The 8,824-nt window shown below is 41.6% G+C and overlaps 1 long non-coding RNA gene across 2 annotated transcripts; it reads left to right on the top strand.

The window, feature by feature from the left end:
* Nucleotides 1-4,112: 4,112 nt before the first annotated feature.
* On the top strand, nt 4,113-6,569 carry LOC146651883 (uncharacterized). Of its 2 annotated transcripts, XR_014907571.1 has the most exons (4): nt 4,113-4,263; nt 5,067-5,222; nt 5,307-5,399; nt 6,187-6,569. It is a non-coding gene; the product is annotated as an uncharacterized LOC146651883 (long non-coding RNA). The 2 variants fall into 2 exon arrangements; XR_014907570.1 differs by lacking the exon at nt 4,113-4,263 and having other exon boundaries at nt 4,609-5,222.
* The last annotated feature ends 2,255 nt before the right edge of the window (nt 6,570-8,824 follow it).

The following is an 8,824-nucleotide window of genomic DNA, read 5'->3' as shown; positions in this document are numbered from 1 at the left end:
AATGGGCAGTTAGCTGACAGCCCTGCATATTTCTTCTCACAGGAGCCCTACAGTTGCTCTAAAGGAAAATCTATCTCAGGTCTACACAGCATGTGCAAACAACCATGTGCCGTGGTCGAACTTCAGAGGTTAAAAAGCTGGTTTAACATTAGAATGAATGTGTACCCTTCTTCCCGAGGGTCGACCTCCAGCAGGCTATCCATCCCCGGCCACATGCAGCAAAAATCAATGAAGTCAGAGCTTTTTGTGTTTCTATAAGAAACTCTGGAGACCAAGCCGCCCAAAATCAGCTTGACCCCAATGCCAACATGCAGACACTCCCACGTCTTTTTTTTGTTATCCATCAGAAGAAGCTTGTATTCATTTACCTTCTGTTACCCTGCACTGCAAGTTGGAAGAGCCTGTGTGACTTTCAAGCAAAGAATCATGTATAAGTTGCAGAATATGCTTTTCCACAATTAAGTCATAGTTCATGCATTTACATCTGCAGACATGCTATACCTGTGTTATAGTTTGTGAAAGATGTGCCTAAAATTGAATTTCTTGCAAAAAAAACCCTGAAAAAAAGAATGCACAGCACGTGAATGCAGCCATGCACATGCTGAGAAAAAATCATTCTCCAGCAGTGCTGTTTAGATAACGCTTCTCATCTGAACATCCTCCTCTGCAGAAGTTTGCCCCTGCATCATTTCAGCTATTGCTCAGCCAAGTGGAAAAAGAGCAAAGAGTGTGAAAAAGCTTTGTGTGTGTGTGTGTGTGTGTGTGTGTGTGTGTGTGTGTGTGTGTGTGTGTGTGTGTGTGTGTGTGTGTGTGTGTGTGTGTGTGTGTGTGTGTGTGTGTGTGCCTGGCTCGGGCTTTTTTTCTTCCTTCCTCCAATTTCCTTCGTCCTTTTTGACATATTTCCAAATACAAGTATACAACTCGGTGCTCTGCACAGTCTTTTCTGCCCTTCAACTCCCTCAAGTGTGCTCTGACGTTGTGTGCTGAGAGCAGTGAGGCTCCAGACAGTCAGGTGAGGCTGCCGTCTCCAAACACCGTTCTGGTTCATCTCCCCAGCACATCGTCACACAGTTACCGGTGGGTTCGTCGTACACCACCGAGCCCTTTATGCGTCTGCGTGGATTCAGCAGACAATCAGGTCGTCCCCAGATGCCCCTGAATCCCTGCAAGATAATAAAGGTTCTGTGTGTCTCAGACAGACATGGAAGGCTGTCCTGGTACGACTCTGTTGTGCCCAGAGTGGCAGGCTGCAGGATTACTGCTGGAGAGGTTAACGCAGTTTTGTCTCCAAAACGCACAAACACGTGCATCCACGTGCACGTGGAGCAGGCAGGAAACTAGTTGTGGAGAGAGAACAGGCTAATAATGTCAAGACTCCGCAGTCTTCTGATCAGGCAGATGTGGGGTCGGATTTCGACTCTGGTTTTATTGATCTGAATTCAGACTTTCATACCTTTGCTTTTTTTTTCCACATCAGTTTTTTTCCAGGCTCATTATTTAAACCTCACACTGTTTTTAAAGACACACACGTGAATGCTGTCCTCAGGCCACAGCTCTTAGTCTGGTATTATTTTTTTTTTTTTTTAAATGTCCCTTCAAAAATACTTTGAAGATGAATTCAATTTTTGGACTCATTTTCTCAAACCTAATTTAAAAGCAGCACTGAGAGTACAGTCAGTAATCAAGATAATAGAAACATGACATTTTTCCTCTTTTCAGAACTAATAACATCAATATATGTTTAAATTTGACCACAGCTGAACCGAGCCTCTGTGTTTTATTCATTAATCAACTAAACATTGTTTGCTTTTGTGCTTAAAAAATAAAGAAAATAATAACAGTAAAATGAAGTTTTCATCTTTTTTTATTACTTACAGCCAAGAAAGCCAGCAGCCTGCGTTTTCAAATGGAACGCTTTGATTCCAAGTGTACAACATTTATGCATGATTTTTTTGAGACTTCTACATCATCAGTGTGATTTTCTTCCGCCTTAACGAAACCTGATGTAGGCAATCAGATACATGCGGTGCTACTGTGAGCCCTAAACTGCAGAAAAATGCGGGATTTTTTGGAGAAATTATAGAAATGAAAACATATATATGCAAATCGATATTTAATGTGTTCATTTTTAATTGTTGAAACAATTAAAATTTTCTGGGTTTACATGGTGAAGTATGGTTTAAAGTAAAAAGAGCAAATAATTTGTTTCAGGCCAAATTACAAATCCCGTTTTTGGCCCTTACAGGTCTGGACAAACTCATCATTTCAGTGAGTAAAAGCAGCAGAAGTTCCTGAAAATGGTCAAAGAATCATAGGTAAGAGTTTAGAGTTGTGTTTCCAAGGTTTCTTGTTCAAGTTTGAAATCATTTCTGTCAAATAATGAATGGATTTCTCCCAAAGAATGAGCTGTGAGTCATACTGATGAGGTCTAACTTCATAAATAAAAGTCTTTACAGAACATGAGGGTTGTTTCTAGTTTCACTGGCAGGGTTATATCTTCAAACACTTAAGCAAAGTGCTGTTTTACCAAACTTTGTGGTGTCCCTGTAAGGAAGTTTGCTTTGTTCAAGCCGGACGAACCTGAAGTGAAGTTGTCTCTGCCTGTGTGTGTGCGCGAACGTAAGGATACTGGGCTGCTCCTGGGCCTGATCCCTTTGAAGCCGGAGTGTCGAGCATCAAAGAAAGCGGGCCTGGGCTGCACCCCAGCTCTCCATCCTCAGGGGGAGAGCGGCTGGAGTGCGAGGTGTGACTCGTCGCTTTCCAGAAAAAGACTTCAGGTGTTGCACAGCACCAGCACGAGAGGAAAAGATGAAGTGGATATAAGGACACAGAGCTAAATCCCAGACCCCCTGTGTGATATGATGAGTCACTTCTTGGCTTGCAAACATCACACACACACACACATATGCACACACATATGCACACACACACAAGACACACGCAAGCATCACTCAGACGTAATATCTGGTCCACACAGATGTGCCCACAACAGACTTCCGATTAAAGTAATGCACAGCCGAAAGCTTTTCCTAAAATCTGATTGGATATAGTCAAAATGGGGGTCGACGCTCCAAACTTTGGAGCACTGTTTCCATGGCAATAGGTTCTGACATCTCCTGTCGTGACGAGATGCTTTTTGGTTGCAAGGACTGGGGGGGGGGGGGGGTTCGCACAACAAGATTTGAGCACTGACAGTCAAGGAACGCTGTCAGAACATCCTAATAAAAAAAGAGTGAAATAAAAAAAGGGGGGGGGGGGGGGGCAACACACCATATTTGAAGTCGAGACGTGTGGTACAAGAGTGTGACTGCAGGCAAAAACAATGAACCCATGTGACCTCATCTGAGATGAGGGAGAGAGAGATACACAGAGCCTTTTAGCCACCCACAAAACCCACTGATGTATTTTGATTTTCAATGACGCATGCAGCCCTGAGGAATATTTCCTTAGATAATTGGAGGACAACGTGTTGACAATGAGCCCAACTGGGATTTTTTTCTAGTTTTTGTTTTTTCATCCTCATTAGGGCAAGCTTTTAGGAACAAGGGTTATTATGCCCATTCAGAGTAAATATAGAAATCTGTGAATAATAAGTTTGCTGACTGCAACAAGGGCGCAAGATCAAACGCCAACAAAGCGAGAAATAAATAAATTAAATAATTGACACACTTTCCCTTCTGCTTTCATGCCAGCAGCCCAACAGTTGTGTGTTTTTGGAGCGAAAAATATGCAAGTCTATTTGTTTTCCAAATCCCAGCTGGTTCATTTGCACTCAAAAAACAGATTCAGGTCCTCCTTTCAAAGAACACATGCAAATTATGTTAGTTGTTCACAAATGCAATTAAAAAATACCAAATTAATTTGATTTTCTTTGTGTAAACCTAAAATTATTCAAAACCAGCAGAGGCTGATTCTGAACACAAAATGAATGAGTTTGTTGGGGCACTGGGGGTAGGAGGAGTACATTTTTGCACTTAAGTATTTGTAAACTCAAAGAAATCAATTCAAGCCCCTCTTTAAGCTTAAACATTATTTTTAATCTCATTCAACGCAAATGTAGCACTCCAGCGTTACTGCAATTATTATTCGTGTGGTGAACCTAAATTATTTTCTCTCAAAGCAGTCTTTGTCACAAGAACACAAAGTTACTGAGTTACACAACGGTCCGCCTTCTTTGAAAATTTTGCGCTCTTTCAGGATCACCTAAATGAATCCAGCTGCTCTTGGCCTCTCTGTACTTTTTGGATAAAACTACACCTTCAGGTAAGGTAACATATTATTTTTCCATATATCCAATTGTGTATTTCTTTATCAGCTAAATCTATAATGCTATTTATCATAGAAGCTTGTAACAGTTGTTTTTTGAACTTTTGGTGGTGCTACCATTCTCTTCTCTGCTTGAATACTTTTTTTTTCTTTGACAATATAGCCAGGTCTTTTCAAAAGTGCCTTGTTTTAGAGGAGAAATTGTGTAGCTGCCAACTTTTAAGTCGGAGCGTGTGCTAGCTTATTAGCAGCTAGCCATTGTGCTCAATGAAAGATGATGTCCTATAGCTAACTTCTTTCTTACTGTTTTCTTTTTATAATCTAAAAATATGGTATTCTGTGTTTATTATTATATGCCATTTTCTAGTAGAAAGTATCGTTTTGAGGTGTCTTTAAAAGCACTACATAGTTTACTGAGGGTGCTACCAAAAGCGAACCATGTGGCCGGAAGAGTAACTGCAGGCAGCACAATGCGCACTCCCATGACGTTCAAACCTATTTATTATTATAAAAGATTTCGGCTACGTCCACACTTACACAGGTATTTTTGAAAACGGAGATTTTCCGTTTTCGTTTTAAAAAATAATCCCGTCCACAGGTAAACGCAAAAATGAAGGAAAACGCTGCTAGGAACATGCCAAAGCAACAGGTGGCGATATATTCCTAAACTCAGCTAAAAACAGTTTAGGTCTTGACAAACTTCACTGATGGTTCAAATGTTTAGCAACTTTCAGTGTGTTGATTCAGCAGTCTGTATTTAAACTTCTAGTTTATTATATTTGTGTATGTTTTATTTCCAGGTGAATGCAGAGTTCCTGCAGATCACTACAAAACCCCTGCAGGCGAAGTTCTTGGCTCAGCTGGACAATTTAACAGACAAGCTGATGCAAAATTTTCAGGGGAGCAAAGGAGCAAAGGGCCAAAAGATCAAGGATATCATGGCGATCAGTAGTTTGGTCGGTACTAATGATAAACCCATCAATTAAATGCAATCAATCAATTCCATTTTTTTCACCATTTTTTTTCCACCCTTGCATTAGTATGATGACATCGACATAAAGAGGGAGCATACTCTTAAAAGCCTGGTGATCTACTTTAATGAAGATCCAGACCTACTGTTCAAGGAGTATCTGGTACGCTTATCACACCTTCTTTTCTAGATTCAATTTGAGTTAGGTTCATCGCACACAAAATCCTCATATATTCAAAAGAGACAATATAATTGTGAAATAGTATTATTCTTAATAGTCATTGTTGAAACTTGCACTGGAGAGCACTTTTTAAGGGGATAGTTTCAGCAAAAATTCAATTGTTCATTCTTTTGGTGCTGCCATGTAGGTATCTACTGCCTCTATAAACACAGTAAATGTGGACAAAACATTCATCCATTTTCTGTCAGTGTTTCAATTCAGTTTATTTATATAGCGGTATATCACAACAACAGTCATCTCAAGGCACTTCAGAAAGTAAACACTCCAGTGGAGTTCAGTTTATTATGCCAATTAGTAAAAAGTCTTCATTATAAGGAACACAGCAGATTGCATCAAGACACTAACTAGTGTCACTGCCATTACAGCAATCTCCTGGTTTCAGGAATAATGTGCATAAAACAAGCTGTTTCAAAAGGTTCCCAATTGTGATGAAATAAGGGAAATTGACCCAGCCCACACACACACACACACTGATAGACACTGGAGGAGCTCCTGCTCTATATCAAGCCCCTCCCAAAGGGAGGTACATAATACCTGAACCCAAACTATTGATAGGAAACAGATTGACGGGTTTTATTTATGTTTGGAGTGTTTATAGAGGCGGTAGAGACCTATGTTTCAGCACAAAAGGATACAAAAGCTGAGTTTTGCATAATATGTCCCCTTCCAAGTGACAGAGCCCTTAAACCTGAAACAACCTGTTTTTCAGACGACCTCCACTGAGGATGAATGGTTGAGGTCCACTGCAGCAACTGTCACTGTATTTACACCATCAGAAGAGAAGGGATTCAGGAGCCAGAGGATGTTGGAGTTGTCATTGAAGGTACTACAGTTATGAACAACCTCGGTAGTGTCATCATGGCATTCATCGTCCTCTTTGGACTGATTTATGCGCTTGATCTGAGCTATCCAAATGACCACAAGTACACTTTTGAGTTCTGTCAGAAGATTTTGATGAATCTGGATGGACAAAGGCTCAGTACAAAGATGCAGCAAATGAAAATGAAGATGTTTGCTTAGGCAAACAAGACCCAGCACAAAAGTTGATTTTGGCCTTTTTATATCTTTTGTTCAAACTGTGACCTTTTTTTCTTTCTTTTTTTTGGCCAAATGGAAGTTGTCTATTTTTGTCTGCTGTTATGTTGTGAGTGATGTGACCTTTAATCTGTACTACTATAGATGGATGAAAAGACTGGGGATTTAGCTCAGAAAAAGTTTCATGGTTGTAACCACCATTTTCTTTTTGATTGCTTTTGGGATTTGCAAAGGTAATAGAAAAATGTTGACAAGTTTTGTGTCTTCCAGTGTTTTAAAGTTGGTCTTCCCGTTCTTATAAGCTTGTAAATGTTTACATGTAATTGGTTTTGGAGAAGTAAAGTTGAAAGATTTTTTTTTTATTAAAATACCTCCCCCTTGGTAACAGAAAAATGTTCGTCATGAACAATGATAACCTACTAAACATTGCAATTCACACCATAGTATGGTGTGTATATATATATATATATATATATATATATATATATATATATATATATATATATATATATATGTGTGTGTGTGTGTGTGTATATATATATATATATATATATATATATATATATATATATATGTGTGTGTGTATATATATATATATATATATATATATATATATGTGTGTGTGTATATATATATATATATATATATATATATATATGTGTGTGTGTATATATATATATATGAACAGGGTACAGTAACCATCACAGTGGCAGATATCCAAGAAAGGGTCTCCAGTATGAAGAGTTGGACAGCACCAGGGCCCGACATGGTTCACGCCTACTGGCTGAAGAAGCTGACTGCACTCCACGAGCGTCTGGCAGCACAAATGAACCAGCTGCTAGTTAACGAGAGACACCCGGAATGGCTAACTGAAGGCCGGACGGTCCTGATCCCCAAGGACCCCAAGAAGGGACCGGTCCCCTCCAACTACCGACCAATAACCTGCCTCAGTACTACATGGAAGCTCCTGTCAGGCATCATATCGGCTAAGATGAACAGGCACATGGGTCAATACATGAGCGGGACACAGAAAGGAATTGGCAAGAATACCAGAGGCGTAAAACACCAGCTACTGGTAGACAGAACAATCAGCCGAGACTGCAAGACCAGACTGACCAACCTGTGCACTGCCTGGATTGATTACAAGAAGGCCTATGACTCAATGCCCCACAGCTGGATACTGGAATGCCTAGAATTGTACAAGATCAATGGGACCCTAAGAGCCTTCATCAGGAACTCAATGGGGATGTGGCGTACAACACTAGAGGCCAACTCCAAGCCCATAGCACAAGTCACCATCAAGTGCGGGATCTACCAAGGAGATGCTCTGTCCCCACTGCTGTTCTGCATAGGCCTGAACCCCCTCAGTGAGATCATTAACAAGACTGGCTACGGATACCGACTACGGAACGGAGCAGTTGTCAGCCACCTCCTGTACATGGATGACATCAAGCTGTATGCCAAGAGTGAACGAGACATCGATTCACTGATCCACACTACCAGGCTATACAGCAATGACATTGGAATGTCGTTCGGACTGGAGAAGTGTAGTCGGATGGTAACAAAGAGAGGGAAGGTAGTCAGAACTGAGGGGATTGAACTACCAGAAGGCAACATTGCAGACATAGAGGACAGTTACAAGTACCTGGGGATCCCGCAGGCAAATGGGAACCATGAAGAGGCCGCTAGAAAGGCTGCAACCACCAAGTACCTGCAGAGGGTCAGGCAAGTCCTGAGGAGTCAGCTGAATGGTAAGAACAAGATCCGGGCCATCAACACATACGCCCTGCCCGTGATCAGGTACCCTGCTGGGGTAATAGGCTGGCCAAAGGAGGAGATAGAAGCCACTGACATAAAGACAAGAAAGCTCCTGACCATGCATGGAGGGTTTCACCCCAAGTCCAGCACCCTGAGGCTGTACGCTAAGCGGAAGGAAGGGGGCCGGGGACTGGTGAGTGTCAGCACCACAGTCCAGGATGAGACAAGGAACATCCAAGAATACATTGGGAAGATGGCCCCAACTGACCGAGTGCTCAGTGAATACCTCAGGCAGCAGAAACCCAAGAAAGAGGAGGGAGACGAGGAACCATCATGGAAGGACAGGCCCCTGCACGGTATGTACCACCGGCAGATAGAGGAGGTGGCTGATATCCAGAAATCCTACCAGTGGCTGGACAAAGCTGGACTGAAAGACAGCACAGAGGCACTAATCATGGCAGCACAAGAACAAGCTCTGAGTACAAGATCCATAGAGGCTGGGGTCTATCACACCAGGCAAGACCCCAGGTGCAGGCTGTGTAAAGATGCCCCAG

This window comes from Rhamphochromis longiceps, linkage group LG15 (assembly GCF_057381845.1).
Source record: "Rhamphochromis longiceps isolate RC_006_pf linkage group LG15, R_longiceps_female_GT1.1, whole genome shotgun sequence".
NCBI lineage: Eukaryota > Metazoa > Chordata > Actinopteri > Cichliformes > Cichlidae > Rhamphochromis > Rhamphochromis longiceps.
Note: the sequence above shows the minus strand (reverse complement) of the source record. Positions and strands in the feature narration are given on the sequence as shown.